Raw genomic sequence first — 22,222 nt, 5'->3', positions numbered from 1 at the left:
GGGAGAAAAACTGTGTTGCTATGAGCGGAGAGGTTTTACAAACAAATTGTGCACGTCGGAAAACACAAATTTGAACGTCCCAGTCCCGTGTTTGCAGTAAATGAGGAATTGCCTCAGCGCGGCTGCAGGCCTGAGTGAGCGCCGCCATCTTTATTCGGGACAACGATTCACTGGACATGTGCGGAGCCGCCATCTTTGTAGGGGGCAAGGTGCAGCCAGGCGCATGTGCAGCCTTTCTCTGGTATAGAGTCTTTGTGATCAGAGCAGCCAGTAAAGCTCTGATTCACCTCTGGGCTCCCTCATGGCCACTTTGTCAATGTCTAGCTTCCTCAGTCTCGAACCATGGGTGTATTTTTGGTCTGTTTACTACTGTATTATTACTTTTATAGACCTTTGCAAATGAGTTTTTCACTGCGGCCCAGCCCCTGACCATGTGCTGCTCTATTATCAGATTACTTTTTTCTTGAATATTTTTGACAGTCAAGAATTCTTTTTTCCAAAAAGCAAGTGTATTTTCCTTCCATTTCTGGCTGTCAAATTCTGCACCATTTTCATTCCCTGTAATCCATTTTGCACTCCATGAAACATCAACTGTGTTTCTCCTTCCACAGAAACCAGTGATTAATGCCAAAGCCCTGTTGCTTGTGGAGAGGGTGATGTTTGACTTTCTTGTACAGCTGCAGTTTGTGTGGTGAAGGTGCTCCTACAATGAGGTTGGGTAAGAGACATTACAGATTATTCATTACAGCAACAGTGATGATTTGAAAATAATGTCAAATCAACAACAGTTTGTATTTTTATTATCATGCTTATAATTTCACAAAAATACTATTGAGAACTTTAGACATAAGGCCAGAGATTAGGTCAGGTAACCAAAAGCAGGTTTTGAGGGATGTCTTAAAGGTGGAAAGCAGACCTGTGAGATTTTGGTTGCGAATTTCAGACCATGCTGCTTCAGATAAGTGATCTGGCTGTAGAAACAGCCACACAGATGAAGTAATGAATTAACAAATTGTTGGGAGTCTCAAAGAAAATGGGTTGTCGAGGTCTCAAAGTATGTGTGGTGCAGGGAGCTAGGGATTATCACAGCCAGGAATTAAATCAAGTGTGAGAAATTTAAATTGAGGGATATTGGCCACATGCTGGCAGGTGAGACTAGATTGGGTTGGGATATCTGTTTGGCATGGATGGGTTGGACCGAAGGGTCTGTTTCCATGCTGTACATCTCTATGACTCTATGTTGTTGCTTATGAATAGGAGACTTTTGATGAATCAACAAGCAGATATTTAGATGTTCTTGAGATTACAGGTAGGTTGAATGTGGGAAGCTGGCCAGGGAGTGAGTTTGGATAATGAAGTCTAGAGATAGCTCATATACTTTCATCACATTGTGTTGAGACAAGGGTGAAATCAGCTCGAAATAGTGATCTTGGAGTGGGGCTGAGCTATCACCCTCACCTCACCTCTGGGATTCAGCTGGTTGTCAGTTTATGCATCAGGCGGTGACACAATCGTGAGCTCATTGGCCCTGGTGGAGCCTAAAGTGAGTGTCGCTCAGCTGGCTGTTGCAGAGCAGCTGTTGCTTGGTAGCCCTGGTGATGACATCTTCCATCACTTTACTGCTGATCGAGTGTAGACTGATAGATGGAAATTGCCTGGGTTGGATTGTTCTGTGCTTTTGTGTTAAACATCCCTGGGCAATGTTCCACATTGTCGGTAGATGCCAGTGCTGGAGCGGTCCGTGGTTTGGTGGGTGGCAAGTTCTAGAGCACAAGCCATCAGTATTATTGCCAGAATATTGGCAGGGCCCGTAACCTTTACACTACTTAACCATTTCTTGATGTGATTCAAACTGAATCGAACTGGTTTAAAACTCACATCTGTGATGTTAGAAACCACTGGAGAAGGCTGAGATGGATCATCCCACTTTGCACTCTGGCTGCAGATTGCTGCAAATGCTGTCATCTTATCTGGTGCATGGATGTGTGAGGCCCCTCCATCAGTAAGGGTGGGGATTTCTGTGATGCTTCCCCCAGTGAGTTGTTTAATTGTCCATCACCGTTCACAACTGGATGTGGCAGAACTGCAGAGCTCCGATCTGTTCCATTGGATGTTGGATCACTTAGCTCTGTTGCTTGCTGCTGATGGTGTTTGATATGCAGGTAATTCTGTTTGATAGCTTCACCAGATTAGCACTTCATTTTTAGGTCTGCCTGGTGCTGCTCTTGGCAAGCCCTCCTTTACTGTCCATTGTGATGGGTGAGAGCAGGATTTACAAACCCATGAGATTACAGATTGTGCTGGAGTACAGTTCTGCTGCTGTTGATGTCCCACAGTACCTTATAGATACCCTATTTGAGATTCTACATCTCTTTGAAGTCTGTCCCATTTAGAACGGTGATAGTGCCACTCAACACAGCGGAGGTTTTCTCAACTTTAAGGCAAGGCATTGTCTCCAAAAGGAACATGTAATGGTCGTTCTTACCGATAACTGTCATGGCCAGACATATCTGCAGCTTGTCAATTCATAACAATGAGATCAAGTATGTTTTTTCCCTCTTGTTGGTTCCCTCACCACCCGCTGCAGACTCAGTTGAGCAGCTATGTCCTTTAGGACCTGGCCAGCTCAGTCAGTAATTCTGTTGCAGAGCCAGTCTCGATTGTGGACATTGAAATCCTGTACCCAGAGTTTGTTTGACACCATTTTGTTGCCTCAGTGCTTCCTCCAAATGTTGTTCAACACGAAGGAGAACTGATCCATCAGCCAAGGGAGGACAGTACGTGGTAATCAGCAGGAGCCATGAGACTCCCAGGGCGAATCCTCCCTGTCTGTACACCACTGTACCACCACCTCTGTCTGGTCTGTGCTGCCGGTGGGACAGGACATATCCAGAGATTTTAGGAGAAATTGAAGACTGCAGATGCTGGAGGTCAGAGTCGATAGTGTGGTGCTGGAAAAGCACACCAGATCAGACTGATGAAGGGCTGAGGCTCAAAACGTCGATTCTCCTGCTCCTCTGATGCTGCCTGACTGTTGTGCTTTTCCAGCACCACACTCTCGATATCTAGGATGGTGAAAGTGGTGTCTGGTCATTGTCTGTAAGGGATGATTCCGTGAATATGACTATGTCAGGCTGCTTCTTGACTAGTCTGAGGTACAGCTCTCCACATTTTGGCACCAAAAACCATATGTTAGTGAGGAGGACGTTGCACCATCGAGAGGGTTGATTCTGTGGTTGTAATTTCTGGTGCCTTGTTAGATGCCACATGGTCCATCCAGTTTCATTCCTGTGTTGAGACTTTACAGTGATTAGTACAGTGAGTAGCTGGCTGGGCCGCTGTCAGGTTGGCAGGATTTTTTTTTACCATTGACAATGGTTTCGTGGAAATCAGGAGATTCCTAAATCCAGTTATTTTTTCGTGAATTCAGATTCCACCATCTGCAAGATGGGATTCGAACCAGGACTTCAGTCGTTTGTTTTAATATTCTGGATAAAAGCTAAACACATCAGGTTTGTTCACTCATTTTAAATATCACTAACCCTGGTTTTGTTTCTTTGTAAAACACTGTCCATCATCCTGTCTCCTCTATCCTCCCCTCCAATAACATGAGTGAGGAGCACATGGAGTTTCTCTGTCACCATGACTGAGATAATCCGATCTGCTGCTTCCCTCCCTCCCACTAGCCCACCGAGCCAAACTGCCTCACGTGGTGTTCCTGGTTTTTGTCCTAAACCTACATCTTTCTCCAGTCTCTTGTTAAGCCTTATCAGAGCTCATCTTTACAATTTACCCAAAGCTTGCTAAACCACAGACTTTCCAACACTCTGTCTCCTCCTCCTCCTCACCGATTCACAGATATTGTTCCTTGTTCTGGCTGTCTGTCTTTTCTGGTTATGCCCTTCTCTCCCCTTCTTTGAAAAACTTCCTTTTGACCTCACGGTTTTTGGAAAATCCTGCTCCATTTCCACTCTCTCTTTCCTTTCTGAATTCCTTGCATTTGGTGTCCCTCCAGTATCTATCCTTGCTCTCTCCTGTATCTCACCTACATACTGCCAGGAGTTGACATTGTGAAAAAGCACCATGTTAGGTTTCACATGTACATTGACACTGCCCAGCTCTCCCTCCCCACCATCCCTCTCCATTGTTCCACTGTTACTCAGTTACCAAACTGCTTATCACATTCCCACTACTTGATTAGCTGCAGTTTCCTCCAATGAAACATTGTAACGGTTAAACCCATTGCCTTCAGTTGTTATTCCAAACTCCTTTCTCTTACTGCTGAGCCTCTCCCTCTCCCTGGTAACTGTCTGAGGCAGAAATACGTTCTTCACAATATTGCTGTTATATTTGACCCTAAGGTGACCTTCTGATCAGACATCTGCACAATCCCAAACACCAGGGAATTCCAATCTCTTAAACATTGTTTGTCTCCACCTCACCCCAGCTCCATTGCTACTGAAACCCCTTACCCGCCTCTGTGTCGCCTTAAACTTGACGAATCTGAAGCAGAACCCTTGATTCCGCGACTGACCCAGAATCTGGTTCCAGACTCCCTTTTCAGTATTAACACTCGGAAACATCCACTCAGTATTTATCCTGTCAAACCCCTTAAGAATCCCATCTGTCTCAATGAGATCACCTCTCTTTCTCCAAAATCCAGTGAGTAGAGTCCCAACCTGTTCAGCCTTTATTTAAAAGATAATCCCTCCAAACCAGGGATCATCCCAGTGAATCTTCCCTGCTGAAAAATATGTTGCTGGAAAAGCACAGCAGGTCAGGCAGCATCCAAGGAGCAGGAGAATCAATGTTTCGGGCATAAGCCCTTCTTCAGCTTATGCCCAAAACGTTGATTCTCCTTCTGCTTGGATGCTGCCTGACCTGCTGCGCTTTTCCAGCAACACATTTTTCAGCTCTGATCTCCAGCATCTGCAGTCCGCACTTTCTACTAGTGAATCTTCCCTGAAATGCCTCCAATAAAGTGACACATTCCTTATCTAAAGGGACCAAAACTGCTCACATTACTCCAGATATGGTGGTCTCACCACCACTTCCTCACGTTACTCTCAGGTATATACTCCAAACTCTCATACTGAAAACCCTCTAAACAAAACATTCCATTCCCCTTCCTGATGACCTGTTGTAACTATGTACAGTAATCCTGCGCCAGGAGGAGGGGATGGTGTGGGTTTCTAACTTGAACTGAGAGTGACAGATTTTATAAACTTGTATTACAGGATATTACAGGTGGACATTCAGATGGTAATCTCAGTAAATGTTCTGCCAAACTCTGAATTACTCAGTACATCAGGACATGGATATTCGCATTGTGAGTATTGCGTTCCAGATCAATCCTATTTGCTGCTTAAAAATTCTCCTTTGAATCATCACATTTTCTCAAAAGGTCTCCCCAAACCATCATGTGTTATGTAATCCTTTTATAATGATGTGATGAGTATAAGGTTTATTATTCGAATGTGTAATTTTTGTATAAGGATGCCTCAGAGAGGGAGCAGAATATTCTTAAAGGGGAGAATAACCATTTTGAGGGGAGGCTGTTGTTTATTGGTATCAATGACATAGGAATAGAAGATTTCACATTGTTGGATCATTCAAATCTCTTGTGGGGTAGAATTGACCTTCATCAGAAGGTTGGATTGTACCTGCACTGAAAGGGAAGAGTTGCTAGTTCTATTCAGGAGGCATTAAACCAGTGAAGGAATGGAGGTAAACTCAAAAGAGTGAGGAAAGAGCCAAGTCTGTGGCTGGTACAGTTCAGGCGTCAAACAGTCAAGGCAGGCAAGGGCAAGGCACAGAATGAGGTAGGACTGAGCAGTTACACTGCATTTATTTCAATGCAGGAGGCCCGATAGGTCAGGCAGAGGAGCTCAGGGTATGGTTTTGAACATGGCACTGGGATATTACAGCAATTACAGAGGTATGACTTAGGAATGGTTAGGACCAGGAGCTTATTGTTCCAAGGTATAGATGCTATAGCAAGGATAGAAAGGGGGCAACAGAGCAGGGGGGTGAGGTGGTTTTGATGAGGGATAACATTATGGCTGGGCTTCAGGAGGATAATCCTGGAAGTACATCCAGGCAAGTTGTGCAGGTGAAACTGAGAAATAAATAGTCAGCCGGGAATTGAGAAGCAAATTTACTAACAGATCACTTATCTGTAAGAATAGTATGATTGTATACAAGACTTGACCTTTTTTAATTCATTCACAGGATGAGGGTGTCACTGGCTGGGCCTCAAGGGCAGTTAAGATTCAACCATGTTGCTGTCGGTCTGGAGTCACATGCAGGCCAGACCAGGTAAGGATGGCAGATTCCTTCCCTGAAGGATATTAGTGAATCTCATTGTTTGTTTTTGCAACAATCAACAATGGATTCATGGTCTTTAATATATTCTTACTTCCAAATTTTTATTGGATTCACATTCCACTGTCTGCTGTGACGGGATCCAAACCCTGGGACCCAGAACGTTATCTGGGTGTCTGGATTATCCATCTAGCGATAGTATCACTAGACCATTTGGGAAGGGTGGTGGGGTCTGACTGTAGGTAGCGGAAATTGCAGAGGTTAATGTGCTGTATCTGGAGATTCGTGGGGTGGCAGGTGAGGACCGGTGGATTATATTCTTATTGTGGTTGGAGGGGTGGGGGGGAAGGTGGAGGTACGAGAAGTGGAGGATATGCATTGGAGGGAATTTTTGATCACGTGGGAGGGAAATGCAGTCCTTGAAATAGGAATCCTTTCTGGGATGTCCTGGAGTGGAATTGCTTTTCCTGGAAGCAGATATGGCAGAGGCGGAGGAATTGGGAGGACAGGTTCATGTTTTTACAGGGATATACTCAAGGGAAATCAGATGAGCAAAAAGGGAACATGAAATATCTCTAGGAAATGGTTTAAGTAGAATCCAAAGCGATTCTACAAATATATCAAGGATAAAAGAAAAAACAGACAAAGAATACAACTTCTTAAAGACCAAGAAGGCCATCTGTGGAACAACAGGAGGTGGGAGAGATACTATGCTACTCTTTTCTGGAGAGTATGGAGAACTTGATAGTTAACAACAGTGATAACTTGAAAAGTGTCCATGTTACAGAGGAGGTGGTACTGGATGTCTTAAATAGCATCAAGGTAGATAAATCTCTGGGTCCTGATCAGGTGTATCCCAGAAATTTGTGGAAAGCTAGGAAAGCAGTGCCCCTCCCTGAGGTATTTATATCATCGTTTGTGACAGGTGAGGTGCTGGAAGACAGGTGTTATTTTAAAAAGGTGGTAAGGAAAGGCCAGGGAACAAGAGAACTGGCAGCCTGAAGTCAGTGGTAGGCAAGTTGTTGGAAGGGATTATGAGGGATAGGATTTACATGTATTTGGAAAGACCAGGAAAGATTAAGGATAGTCAACATGACTTTGTGTGAGTAATTCTCTCTTTCTAACTTGATTTGAGTTTTTTTGAAGATGTGACAAAGATGATTGATGAAGACAGACTGTGGACGCTGTCTATATGGACACTGAACGATGTTCCACAAAGCAGACTGGTTAGCAGACTGGTTAGTTGGGAGAACTAGCCATTTGGATACAAAACTGGCTTGAAGGTAGGAGGCAGAGGGTGGTGATGGAGGGTTGCTTTGCGGACTGGAGGCGTGTGAGCAGCAGTGTGCTGCAGGAATGGATATTCGGTTCTCAAATAAATGACTTGGATGTGAATATATGAGATATAGTCAGTGGTTTTACAGAAGACACCAAAATTGGAGGTGTAGTGGACAGCGAAGAAGGTTAGTTCAGAATACAACAGGATCTTGATCAGATGGGCCAATGGAGCAAAGAATGGCAGACGGAGTTCAATTTAGACAAATGCGAGGTGCTGCATTTTGGAAAGGCAAATCAGGGCAGGACTTATACACTTAATGGTAAAGTCCTTCGGAGTGTTGCTGAACAAAGAGACCATGGAGTTCAGATTCATTGTTCGTTGAAAGTAGAGTCGCAGATAGGCAGACTAGTGAAGGTGGTGTTTGGTATGCTTATATTTATTGGTCGATGCATTGAATACAGAAGCTGGGACATCATATTGTGACTGGACAGGACATTGATTAAGCCATTTCAGGAATTCTGTTTTAAGTTCAAAATCCCCTGTTCTGGGAAGGATTTCTGAATCTTGAAAGAGTTCAGACAAGATTGACAAAGACTTTGCCAGGATTTGGGCTACAAGGAGAGGCTGGGGGTAATTTCCCTGGAGAGTCAAAGACTGAGAGGTGACTTCATGTAGATTTGTAAAATCATGAGGGGCATGGATAAGGTGAACAGCCAGGGTCTTTCCCCCCCCCCCCCAGGTTAGGTGGTTCCAAAACAAGATCACATGGGCTTAAGTCAAGAGAGCAAAGATTTAAACGGGATCTGAGGAGCAAAGTTTTCAAGCTGGGTGTGGTGTGTGTATTGGATGAGCTGCCAGATGAAGTAGTGGAGGCTGGTACAATTACAACATTTGAAAGGCATCTGATTGATTGGGTAATGAATAGGAAGGGTTTCGAGGGATAGGGATCAATAGCTGGGAATAGGATTCCATTAGTTTAGGATTCCTAGTTGGCATGGACAAATTGGACCAAAGGTCTGTTTCTGTGCTGTACATCTCTATGACACGAATAAATGAAAATAAGATGTGTTCCTCTTTTGTAGAGAGCTAGCAGAAGCACAGATAATTGTATTTGGAGCTGAGAAGGTTAAGCAGTGAGTTTGACCAGCTGCAAATTTGTGTCTAGGATATTTAATTTGCAGAGAGAAGGGAATTGTTAACAATGTCACAATTTTTGTAACTATTTTCAGGTAATTGGCAAATAATATCTGAACATTATTTTATTCAGTAAGGTCTGAGCATCTGGAACAGTCTGATTGGCAGCTGGACACAGACTCAGCAGTTATTCATAAACAGATTTGGAATTTTACTTTTTAGGGGAAGATTTGGGGGGCTCTGGGCAAATGGGAAGGGAATTTGGACAGATGTGCAGCATCTCCAGAGGGAGAGAGTACAGTCCCAACGGGCTGAATAGCCCCCAGCCCCTGTGCTCTGTGATACTGCACCATTCACTGAATGATGAACCTCATCCCATGGCAGATAGAGGGAGGATCCCACTACTCACCTCACAATGGGTCTCGTGTGATTGATGTCAGCGCAGGCCAATAGGGGGCAGAGGGCCGTACTGGAAGACCAGGTCGTACCAGTTTGTCTTCCAACCAATCGGAGTGAATGAGGGCATCCTCAAGGCTGGAACTAAAGAAAGGCACATATCGCAGAGATTTGAGAAACTGGAGGACATGAGATAGGGAGCGTTCTGTGGCTGGTGAGGAATTATATAAATAAGGAAGAGTTGTGAGGCTGGATGAGGTGACAGTGATCGGGAGAGTTGAGGATGGAGGAATTTAGAGTTAGTAAGGGTTAGAGTCATCATGTTTTCCAGCAAGGAAACAGGCCCTGAGGTCCAACCAGTCCATGCCAAACATAATTCCAAACTGAACGAATTGTACCTGCCTCCGCTTGGTCCACATCCATCCAAATATTTCCTATTTATGTACTTATCTGAATGTATTTTAAATATTGTAATTGTATTCACAGCTACCACTTCCTCTGAAAATTCATTCCACACGTATATATTTTTTCAAAACCCTCATGTCTTTTCTCAAACCTTTCTCATTTCTTCTCAAAATGGATGCACCCGAGTTTTGAATCCCCCCTCTCCCACCTTATCTACACTCTTTTTTCTGATTTTATAAACCTCTCAATAAGGTCACCCCTCAACCTCATGCACTGCAGTGGAAAACATTCCCAGCCTCTCCTTAGAACACAATCCCTCCATTCATGGCAACATGCAGGTAAATCTCTTCTGAACCTGCTCCAATTTAATAATATCCTTCCGATAACAGCGCAACCAGAACTGGACAGAGTATTCCAGAAGAGGCCTCCCCAACGTCCTGTACATCCTCAACATAACGTCCCAACTCCTGTACTCAGAGGTCTGAACAATGACGGTAAATGTGCGAAGCACCTTCTTAACCGCCCTGTCTACATGTGACACAAACTTCAGAGACGTGAAGCCCTCGGTCTTTTCGTTCCCATATCACTACTCAAGGCCCTACTTTTATTGAGTGTAAGTCCTACCCTCGTTTGTTTTGTCAGGATGTAATATTTTGCATTTATTCCAATCCAAAAGTCCTTCAAGTATAAAGGCAGTAGGAGTATAATTAAGAGGGAAATCAGGAGGCAAAAAGGGGGCGTGAGATAGCTTTGGCGAATAGGGTTAAGGATAATCCAAAGGGCTTTTATAAATACATTAAGAACAAAAGGCTAACTAGGGAGAAAATAGAGATCAGCAAGGCAGTCTTTGTGTGGGGCTTCAGGCGATGGGCGAGATAGGGAAACAAGTACTTTGCATCAGTGTTTACTGTGAAGAAGTACATGGGCGATATAGAATGTGGGGAAATAAATGGTGACATCTTGAAAAATGTCCATATTACAGAGGAGGAGGTGCTGGATGAGTTGCTAAGGAGCTGGTGCAGGGGAAAATGATTCACATTTTTGGATCATTGTGATCTCCTCTGGAGTAGAGTTGACCTGCATAAGAAGGATGGATTGTACCTGATTTGGAAGGTGTCTAATATCTGGGCAGGGAGATTTGTTAATGCTACTCAGGAGGCATTAAACCAGTGAGGGAGTGGGTGTGATTGCAAATAGATAGTGAGAAAAGAGGTATGTCTGAGGCTGGTACAGTTCTGAGGTCAAATAGTCAAGGCAGGCAAGGGCAAAGCAGAGAATGAGGTCAGACTGAGTAGTTACACTGCATTTATTTCAATGCAAGAGGCCTGACAGGGAAGGCAGATGGGCTTAGGGTATGGTTTTGAACATGGCACTGGGATATTATGGGTATTACAGAAACGTGGCTCAGGGATGGATAGGACTGGCAGCTTAATGTTTCAGAGTATAGATGCTATAGGAAGAATAGAAACGGGGCCAAGAGAGGAGGGGGAGTAGCGTTTTTTATTAGGGATAGCATTATGTTTGTGCTTAGGGAATATATTCATGGGAGTATGCCCAGTGAAGTTATTTGGGTGGAACTGGGAAATAAGAAAGGGATGATCACCTTATTGTGGTTGTCTGCGTGGATTTCATTCTCTGGTTTCCTCCCACAATGCAACGATGTGCAGAGTAGATTGGATTATCCAGGCTGAATTTCCCGTAGTGTTCGGGGATGTGTAGGTTGGGTGGCCCTGGAAAATGCAACGTTACAGGGGGAGGTTAGGAGGCTCTGAGCGTCAGTATCGATGTGATGGGCTGAATGGTCTCATTCCACACTGTTGGGATTCTGGGATTCTCTGATAATTCTACTAGTTTTAAAATAGTTACAGAAAATAATAGACCAGATTGTCCAATTTAGAAACTTGACTTTTCAAAGGTCAATTTTGATGGCACAAGGCAAAAACTTTCATCTGACCTCTCAAACCTGCTCTGCCATTCAATAAGATCAGGGTTGATCTTTTCATGGCCTCAGCTCCACATTCCTGCTCTCTCACCATAACCCTTAATTCCTTTCCTGTTCACAAATCTACCTTTTGCCTTAAAGGCAAATAAAATTGATAGCTCAGCTGCTTCACTCAGCAGGGAATTCCACAGATTCACAACCCTTTAGCTGAAGAAGTTACTCCTGAACTCAGTCCTAAATCTGCTCCACCTTATTTTGACGCTATGTTCTCTAGTTTCACCCATCCCTGGTGAAAATAAACTCCCTGCTTCTATCTTACTTACACCCTTCATAATTTTGTTTTTTTCCCCCATCCAACCTCCCATTCTTCTAAATTACAATGAGTACAGAACCAGTTTTCTCAATCTCTCCACATACACCAACCCTCTCAACTCCAGGCCCAAACTAGTGACCCTTCTCTGCACCCCCTCCAGTGCTAGTACATCCTTGCTGAAGTAAGGAGACCAAACCTGTACACAGTACTCCAGGTGTGGCCTGTACAGCTGCAGCATAACCATCCCTCGAGCAAGGAAGCTCAATATTCCGTTCACTGCCTTAAATACCTGCTGCACCTGCAAACCAACTTCCTGTGATTCATGCACAAGGACACCCAGCTCCCTCTGCACAGCAGCCTGCTGCAAGTTTTCACCATTTTATCATCCAGTTTGCCGTTAGTTCGACCAAAATGGATGACCCCACATTTCCCAACATTATCCTCCATCTGCCAGATCCTTACCCACTGACTCAACCTATCTGTATCCCTGTGCAGACTTACGTTGGCCTCTGCACACATTGCTCGACCTCATCTTTGTATCAAATCTGAACTCTGACACCGTACACTTGGTCCTCAACTCCAAAACATTTGTGTAAATTGTAAACAGTTGTAGTGCCAACACTAATCCAAACGCCCATTTATCCCCATTCTTTACTTTTTGTTGGTTAACCCATCCTGTATCCATGCTAATACGTTACCCATAACGCCGTGCAGCCTTTATCTTATACAGCAGCCTTTCATGTGGCAACTTGTTGATTACTTTCTGGAAATTCAGATACACCACATCCACCGGGTCCCCCTTGTCCAATGCATTTGTGATGTCCTCAAATAGTTCAAGTAAATGCATTAAACATGAGCTGCCTTTCATGAATCCATGCTGTGTCTGCTCAATGGGATAGTTTCTACCCAGATAACTCGCTACTACTTCCTTGAGAGGTTCAAGCATTTTCCCCACTACAGAAGTTAAACTAATGGGTGTTTTTTTTTAAATAGTGGCATCACATTTGCAGCTTTCCAATCTGTCAGATACGTCCCAGAGTCCAGCAAATTTTCCCGAATTATCATGAACACATTTGCTATTTTCCCGGCCATCTCTTTTCGCCCCTGGGATGCATTCCATCACGGCCAGGCACCCCTTTTACCTTTAGGCTGTTACCTTTCCCAACACTTCCTCTTTACTGAGAATGATTGATTCTCTGTCCATATCTGCCATTGCCTCCATAGGCCTGTAAAAATGAGACAATGAGAGTACACAGACAGTATATTCCTGTTAAGGCCAAGGCTGGGAGGCGTAGAGAATGCTGCCTGTCGAGAGAAATTGAGGCTCTGGTCAAGAAAATGAAGGAGGGATATGGCAGGTACAGACAGCTGGGTTTGAGTGGATCCCTGGAGGAGTATAGAGACAGTAGGAGAATACTTGAGGGAAACCAGGAGGGCAAAAAGGGGACAAGCGATGGCTTTGGGAAATAGATTTAAGGAGAATCCAAATAGATTCTAGAAATACACTAAGGACAAAGAGTGACCAGGCAGAGAATAGGGACCCTCAAAGACCAACAAGACTGACTATGGAACCCCAGGAGTTTGGAAAGATTCTATATGAATATTACACATTGGTTTTTACTGAAAAACGATATGGAAGCTAGAGAATTTGCACAAATAAATAGTGATAACTTGGCAAGTGTCCATGTTACAGAGGAGGATACCCTGAATGTCTTAAAATGGATAAAGGTGGATAAATCCCTGGGACCTGATCAGATGTATCCCAGAAATTTGTGGGAAGCTAGGGAAGTGATTGTTGGGCCCCTCCCTGAGATATTTGTGTCATCAATAACCACAGGTGAGGTGCTGGAAGATGTGTGCCATTATTTGAGAAAGGTGGTAAGGAAAAGCCAGGGAACTATAGACCGGTGAGCCTGAAGTCAGTGGCAGGCAAGTTGTTGGAAGGGATTCTAAGGGACAGGATTTGCATGTAATTGGAAAGGCAAATAATTGGGGAGAATCAGCATGGCTTTGTGCATGGACATCGTTAACTCGGACTTCAGGAAGACACAATGTTCCACATAACAACAGACTGGTTAGCAAGTTCAACATCATAGAATACGGGGAGAACTAGCTATTTGGATAAAATTCATCACAGAGACATACAGCACAGAAACAGACCCTTCGGTCCAACCCATCCATATCAACCAGATACTCCAGCCCAATCTAGTCCCACCTGCCAGCACCTGGCCCATATCCCTCCAAATCTTTCCTATTCATATACCTATGAATGTTGCAATTGTACTCACTCCACCACTTCCTCTGGCCACTCATTCCACACACGGACCACCCTCTGTGTGTAAACGTTGCCCCTCAGGTCTCTTTTATATCTTTCCCCTCCCACCCTAAACCTATGCCCTCTAGTTCTGGAAGCCCCCACTCCAGTGGGGAGACTTTGTCTATTTATCTTATTTATCCTGTCCATGCCGCTCAAGATTTTATGTACCTCTGTGAGGTCACTCCTCAACCTCCGACACACCAGGGAAAACAGCCCCAGCCTATTCAACCTCCCCCTATCGTGATTTGTCTCCAGGATATTTAGTTGACAGAGAGGGAAAGTAGAAGGTTTGTCACAATTTTTAGTAACTACATTCATGTAACTGGCTAATAATGCAAGGTAAAAATGAGAAGATTATTTTACTGAGTCAGTTCTGAGCATCTGGAACAGTTTGAACAATAGCTGAATGCAGATTCAACAGTTACTGTCAAAACAAATTTGGAATTCAACTTTTTAAGGAAAGATTTGGAGGGCTATGGACAGATGGGAGGGGAGTTGGGACAGATTTGCAGCATCTGCAGTGGGAGAGAGTACAGCCCAAATGGGCTGAATAGCCCCCAGCCCCTATGCTCTGTGATAATGCCCCATTCACTGTGAATGATGAAGCTCATCCCACCGCAGAGCCATCGAGCCATAGAGATGTACTGCACAGAAACAGACCCTTCGGTCAAACTCGTCCATGGTGACCAGATGTCTTAACCTAATCAAGTCCTATTTGCCAGAACTTGGCATATATCCCTCTATACCCTTCCTATTCATCTACCCATTCAGATGTGTTTCAGATGGTGTAATTGTACCAGGCTCCACCACTTGTCCTGACCGAAAATTCAATGCATGCAGCATCCTCTGATTGACAGAAGTTGCCCCTTAGGTCCCTTTTAAATATTTTCCCTGTCAACTTAAACCTATGCCCTCTCGTTCTGGACCTGTCTATTTATCCCATTCATGCCCCTCATGGTTTTATAAAACTCAATGAGGTCACCCTTCAGCCTCCAACACGTATGGGAGGATCCCACCAACATGACACAATGGGGCCCAGGTGATTGACAGCAGCTGCAGACCAGTAGGAGAGTTGGTGTGATCCTCCAGCCAATAGAAGTGAATGAGGGGTGTGGCCAGTAGGCCAACAAGTGACCATGAGCTGTGCAGGCACAGTGTCACTGTGAGGGGGGACTCAGTGAGTGTGATGGGAGTGGCATAGACTGGGAGAAAAATGGATTTTGTGGGTACTGGGGCGGTTTATAAACACAGGGTGTAGGCTGCTTGACATGAATTACAAGCTCCCGCTAAATAAAAACCAGAAAACACTGTGGATGATGAAAATGATGAACAACAACCAGAAAGTGCTGGAAAAGCTCAGCAGGTTTGGCAGCATCTGTGAAGACAAGTCAGAGTTAACATTTCTGATCCTATGAACCTTCCTCAGAACTGATGTGACTGAGGAAAAAATGTTGGTTTATATGCAGAAGGTATGGGTTAAAGAGTAAATGATTGGGAATAGAGCCCAAAGAGAGAGAGAGGAGAAATTGGACAAAGGAGTGTATATCGATCTGGCTGGGGGAGGGTGAATAGCTTTTTATGGGGACTGTTAGTGGCTAATCACAGATAGTGTGTAATAGCAGGCTATGTAATAACAAGGCCTGGTGTGTGGGGTAGGGGGCTAGGACGCTAGGACGTGGGAGAGTTCAGCATCTAAAATTATTGAATTTGATATTGAGGCCAAAGGGGTCCCCGAGTGGGTGATGAGGTTTTGTTCTTCCAGCTTCATTAACATGTGGCACTGGAAACGCACAGCAGGTCAGGCAGCATCCAAGTCGCTGGAGAATCGACGTTTTAGGTATATGCCCTTCATCAGGAATGTGCGGTGTGGGAAAGAATGCTGAGAGATAAATAGGAGGGGGTGTGTAGGGTTGGGGGGGAAGGGAGCTAGGAAGGCAATAGGTAGATACAGATGGGAGGTAATGGTGAGAGGGTGGAGTGGATAATGGGGAAGGAAGATGGACAGGTGGGTCAGTTCAAGAGGCCAGTGCCGAGTTGGAGGGTTGGAGCTAGGATAAGGTGGGGTGAGGGGAGATGAGGGAACATTGATGCTGTGTGGTTGAAGGGTCCCAAGGCGGACGATGAGGTGTTATTCCTCCAGGCTTCGGATGGCTCGATTTTCCGATGTAGGCAGCCCAGAATCTGCATTTCCTTGGCGGAGAGGGAGGGGCCGTTGAAGTTGTTGGCCACAGGGCAGTGGGGTTGGGTGGTACATGTGTCCCAGAAATGTTCCCTGAAATATTCCGCAAGTTGGCGTCCTGTCTCCCCACTGTAGAGGAGACCACATCGAGAGCAAAGGACTCAATAGGTGAGATGTTTGAATGTAAGAACTATCTCTGCTGAATGTGGAAGGATCCTATGGTGTCTTGGATGGAGGTGAGGGGAAGGTGTGGGCACAGGTTTTCCACCTCTTGCAATGGCGAGCGAAGGTGCTGGGAGTAGAGGATGGGTTGGTGGGGAGCGTGGATCTAACAAGGAAGTCACAGAGAGAATGGTCTCTCAGGAATGCTGAAAGGACTGGGGAGGGAAATATATCTCTGATGGGGTCTGATTGTAGGTGGTGGAAATGGTGGAGGATGATGTGTTGTACCTGGGTGGAATGTGAGGACTTGGGGGATTCTATCCTTGTTGCAGTTGAAGGAGTTGGGTTCAAGGACGGAGGTGTGGGAAGTAGAGGAGATACGGTGGAGGGTATTGTTGACCACATGGGAGGGGAAATTGCTGTAATTGAAATACGGAGCCATTTGGTATGTTCTGGAGTGTTCTGCCAGTTTGTATCAAGCTTCACTGGAACATTGCAGTAAGTATGAGACAGGGATGTTGGCCAGGGAACAGGCTCGTGAGTTGAAGTGGCAGGCAACTGGAAGCTCAGGGTCTTTTTTGCGGCAGAACGTACATCAGCCACCATTTCCATCACATCCACTGAGATGCTGCCAGACACCGGTTCCTGTTCCCTCCATTAACAGCTATGCACTCTCCCAGCCAGATCGCTATCCAGTCCTTTTTCTTTCCAAATGTTCCTTTGGGCTCTGTCCCCACCTATTATTCACTCTTTAACCCCTATCTCCTTTGCCATTGCACTGGGAGCTAAATTGCCTATAGTTTTCAGAGATGTGTAGGTTAGGTGCAAGATACATATTTGTCTTTACCATTCATCCTGCACTGACTGAATTTTGTTGTGTGAATTCATTTTATGGGATACTAATTGAGACTGGGACCTCACAAACAGGTTTTTACAGTCAGCAGAGACATCAGGACCTGAATAATTGGCATTTAACTGTGGAAACAGAAAGGTTTGTCTGTTCTGTCTGTGAGAAAATATCTTCAATAATTTTGTCAAGCAAAAATCAGAGAGATGGACAAATTTGTGACTGGATCACCCTTTGGGTGTGTGCTCTGTTCTGGGCCCTGCAGCTGAGGAAGGAGATATTGGCCTGAGAGGGAGCACAGATTTATCCAAATTGCACCTCATCTCTTTGCAGGAACTGTCAGATTTAGTCCCCAATCACCCACTTCGTAATGTTAACCTGTAAACTCCTTATTTTCAGTTTTCTGCAAACTACCCACTAACATTCCTTATGGACTCAAATTCCAGCATCTTTTCAGGTGGAATGTTCCAGATTCTGACAACTGAAAATAACAGGGCTGCACTGAGAGTGCTGCTTGGCTCAGTGAATGTGTTTTGGAGTTGGGTGAAAACAGTGAGGTGAGACAGGGAGAAGGTGATGCTGAAACTCAGGTTTAGTTCAGGCCATTCAGAAATTCACATGCTCCCAATGGGAATAGCCAATTTTTATGAGATACCTGCTGAATATTTTGTAACAGGTTTTAAAGTATAACATGTCAGCTTATGTAAAGGTCGGGGATTTAGATTATAATGGACATGCTTGAAGTGAAGAAAGGTTGCTAGCTCATTTAAGTTCTCGCGATGGGAGAACTAGCTGAATCTAGAGAGATATTGTTAGAGGAGACCTCAGATCCGCGGTGTTCTCCTCTTGTACAATGTGGGAAATAAGGGATGCTTCCAGTGTCCCTGGCGACAATATGTGCAGGAAGTGTGCCCATCTGCAGTTACTGGGAAACTGCTTTTCAGATCTGAATCTGTGAGTGGACTCACTGTGGAGCATCTGCAATACTGAGGATGTTATGGACAGCACGTTCAGTGAGTTAGGAAAGGGAATGGATGACTATCAGATCAAGTAAAAGGCTCAGGAAGGAAATGCAGGAGTTCCAGTCAACATACCATTATCAAACAGATAGTGTATCCCGCTTTGGATTCTGCACAGAACAGGAGGAAAGAGAGTAACGGGGATTCAATAGTCCGGAGTATAGACAGGCACTTCTGTGGCCACAGGCATGAATCCAGGATAGTATGTTACCTCCCTGATGCCAGGATCCGCAATAGCATGGATAGGCTATTGGACATTGTGGAGCTGGAGGGTAAACAGCCAGTGGTGGTGGAATCCTCTCACTATGCAGACCATGTATCATTTACATTCTCCACTGCTTCTCACTCATGTTTGCTTCAAAAAGAGGGAATCACGGAGAAACACGGAATAAAATGGGGTCAGAGTCTCTGGTATTAAACTGTTGAACACAATGCCCCCATCTTATCCATATTGGTCATCAAGCACACATGCCCGCTGCGATCATCTCATACCTTTTTGATATTAGAATAGATGATAGATGATTGGTTAATGTTTTGGGGAGGCAAATGAGCAGAGAGGTTTAGTAGGAAATTCTGGAGCTCAGGGTGCAGGAATCTGAGTTAAAAATGGGCTATCCTCAAGGCTGGAATTACAGAAAGGCACTTAGCAGAGAGATTTGTGGGGATCGAGATTACAGAGATAGGGAGGATTGTGTGATTGGAGGATGTTACAGAGATGCTTATGATAGCAGAGATAAGGAAGAGTTGTGAAGCTTCATCAGGTGACAGTGATAGGGAGAGTTGTGAGCACGAAGACACCGAGAGTTAGAGTTTCAAAGGTATATATCATCGAAATGGACCCTGTGGTCTAACCAATCCATGTCGACTATAATTCCACCTAAACTAATCACACCTGCCGCTGCTTGGCCTATATCCCTCCAAATATTTCCTATTTATGTACTTATCCAAATATCTCTTAAGTATTGTAATTGTGTTCACAGCTACCACTTCCTCTGGAAGTTCAACCCATAAGTGCAAAAATAGAAAAACTCATGTCTTTTTAAAATCTTTGTCATCTCTTCTCAAACTGTATGTACCGGTGTCTTGAATCCCCCTCCCATGCAGCCATTCATCTTGTCTACACACTCCATGATTTTATAAACCTCTAATAAGGTCACCCCTCAACCTCCTGCTCTCCGGTGACAGACATCCCAGCCTATCCATCCTCTCCTTCTAAAACAATCCCTCCATTCATGGCAACATCCTGGGAAACATCTTCTGAAACTTCTCCAATTTAATAACATCCTTCCTCTAACGGGGGACCAGAACTGAACACAGTGAAGAGGCCTCACCAACATCATGTATAACCTCATGACAGTGTCCCAACTCCTATACCGAAAGGTCTGAGCAATGAAGGTAAGCGTGCTAAACACCCACTTAACCACCCTGTCTACATGTGATACAAACTGCAAAGACCTGAACCCCTCGGTCTCTTTGTTCCACATCACTACTCAAGGCCTTACTTTTAATTAGTGTAATTAATTAATGAGGCTAAAGGAGATTTTGTTTTATTAAAATATAATATCTTACATTTATTCAAATTAAATTCCATCTGCCACATTTCAGCCCATTCACCCAATTGATCAGGATCCCTCTGTATTCGTGGATAACCTTTTGTTACTGTCTACCTTAACAGTTTTTGATGTCACCCACAAACAAACCATGCCTTGTATATTCTAATTCAAACTATCTACACACATGACAAACAAAAATGGACCCAGCACCGATTCCTGGAGAACACTGCTGGTCACGGGCCTCCAGTGTGAAAAACAACCCTCCACTATTACTGTCTCCTATTGTTAAGCTAATTTTGTATCCAGTTGGCAAGCTCTTGCTGAATCCCATGGGATCGAACTTTACAACTTCGTCTCCCCTGCACAACATTTTTAAAGGCTTTACTAAAGTCCAAATAAACAATGTCTGCCACTCTGCCCTCATCGATCTTCTTGGTGACTACCTTAAAAATCTCAATCAAGTCTGTGAGACACCCTGTTAAGTAACCATGTTGAGTGTCCCTAATCATTCCTTAACTCTCCAAATACATGCAAATCCTATCCTTCTGAATCGCCTCCAGCGGCTTACCCACCACTGAGGTCTACAGTTCCTAGGCTGCTCATTATACCCCTTCTTTAACAAAGGTACAACATTAGCCACTCTCCAGTCATCAGGCAGCTCACCTGTAGTTATCGATTATACAACTATTTCTCCATGGTACCCACAATTACCTCTCACCCAAACTGTTCCCGTCCTATCACTTCCGTCACTTGCCCTGTCTGATCAGACAAGAAAAGGTCAGGTGTTGCTTGCTTCCTGATAGGAACATTTAAATATTGATAAAGAACATTTCTTGAACTCATTTAACACATTCTTTACCAACCAAACCTTTCACACTATCGTAATCACCTACTACTATAACCTTATTGTTGTGACTGTATATCGGAGATCTCTCTGTATATTTGTTCCTTATATTCTCCCTGATTATTGCAGCGTCTATAGTGCCATCTGACCAAGGTGATTTTTTTTAAAGTTTGAAAACACCATTTTGTTTTTAAAAAAGCTTTCCTCTGCGATTTAAATATAAATCTCTTTTTGTTTATTCACTCAGATGTGGATGTTTACCCTGAGGGCAGTTGGGAGTTAACCACATTGCTGTGGGTCTGGAGTCACATGTTGGCCAGACCGGGTGAGGATGACAGTTTCCTTCCCTAAAGGGCATTAGTGAACCAGATGGTTTTTTTCCTAACAGTCGATAATAGTTTCATGGTCATCATGAGCCTTTTCATTCGAGATTTTATTGATATCTGATGCCACCATCAGCCATGATGCTACCATCTAACCGTAATCCTCGGAAGATTGCTCATATTACTCGTCTAGCAAGAATATCATCTGGCCTTTACCTCCCTTTTTAGCAATGTATTTTTTTAAAAAAAGCTCCATCATTCTCCGTGTACAATTTGAGGTAAAATTACACACATGCAATTTCTGAAGCTGGAGGGGGATTACAGAGACAGAGAGGGATGTGGGTCTAGTGGGGGATTGTTGTCCAAACATCACTGTGGTGTACATGGACTGCAACATTTCAGGGAGGCCGTTCACCACCATTTCTCCAAGACACATAAAGGTGGCCAATAAATACTGGTCTGGGCAGCAAAGGCAACCTCCAGTGAATAAAACCGAGCAGTGACCTCTCCCAGCTGACTTGTTGTGAAGGTATAAACCTCTCTGGAAATGCAGCTTGGAGAAAAGAGAAACAAACAGTGACATTTCACAGCTGCCCTCCGAGAGACCTCGCTCTCTGAGCTGCTCACAGCCAGGATCAGCTCAGTGGGTTTCAGTCTCTTGAAACATCAATTTTAGACGGTTTTATTATATTAATAGTGAGAAAGGTGAGGGTTTCTTTTTCATGTCTTTCGGTCTGTTGTTTAAATGTTTAAAATATAAAGCGTAAGCATTAAGTTATTCTCGGGAGTATTTTTCGAGCAGTAAGACTGTGCCTTTGTCTTGGTCTGTAGATTGTTAAGGCGGAGAGATGGCCTATTGTAGATTGGTATGCTGTTCCTGTCGGATGTTGGAGTTTAGAGAGAGTTTCAATGATCCTGATGATTGTGTCAGCAGGAAGTGTTTTTGCAAATCCTATCAGATCACATGGATTGGTGAAGGAGTGATTAAAGGCAGTGAGGAATTGACAGGGGTCAGGGTGTGATAGGTGGCAGTCTCAGGATTGCAGGATACTGCAGATACAGTCAGGTAGGTGGGTTACCTCCAGGAAAGCTAGGAGGGGTAGGCAAGTACTGCAGGAATATCCAGTGGTTATCCCCAGCTCAAACAAGTGTACTGTTTTGGAAAATGTAGGGGGTAATAGACTT

At 44.2% G+C, this 22,222-nt stretch overlaps 1 long non-coding RNA gene across 3 annotated transcripts in view; it reads left to right on the top strand.

Moving 5' to 3' along the window:
* The first annotated feature begins 614 nt into the window (after positions 1-614).
* LOC148147107 (uncharacterized) overlaps positions 615-22,222 on the top strand; it is a 64,851-nt gene continuing 43,243 nt past the window's right edge. For all 3 annotated transcript variants that reach the window (XR_015760245.1, XR_015760243.1, XR_015760244.1), the window contains exons 1-4: positions 615-718; positions 3,431-3,512; positions 5,238-5,329; positions 6,232-6,318. This is a non-coding gene — a long non-coding RNA (uncharacterized LOC148147107). The remainder of the gene's footprint in view (positions 719-3,430; positions 3,513-5,237; positions 5,330-6,231; positions 6,319-22,222) is intronic.

The sequence above is a fragment of the Chiloscyllium plagiosum genome, unplaced genomic scaffold (assembly GCF_037043375.1).
Source record: "Chiloscyllium plagiosum isolate Xiang-an unplaced genomic scaffold, Cpla_swu_hap1 HiC_scaffold_18, whole genome shotgun sequence".
Lineage (NCBI taxonomy): Eukaryota > Metazoa > Chordata > Chondrichthyes > Orectolobiformes > Hemiscylliidae > Chiloscyllium > Chiloscyllium plagiosum.
The sequence above is the reverse complement of the archived record's forward strand: the minus strand, read 5'-3'. Positions and strand labels throughout refer to the sequence as shown.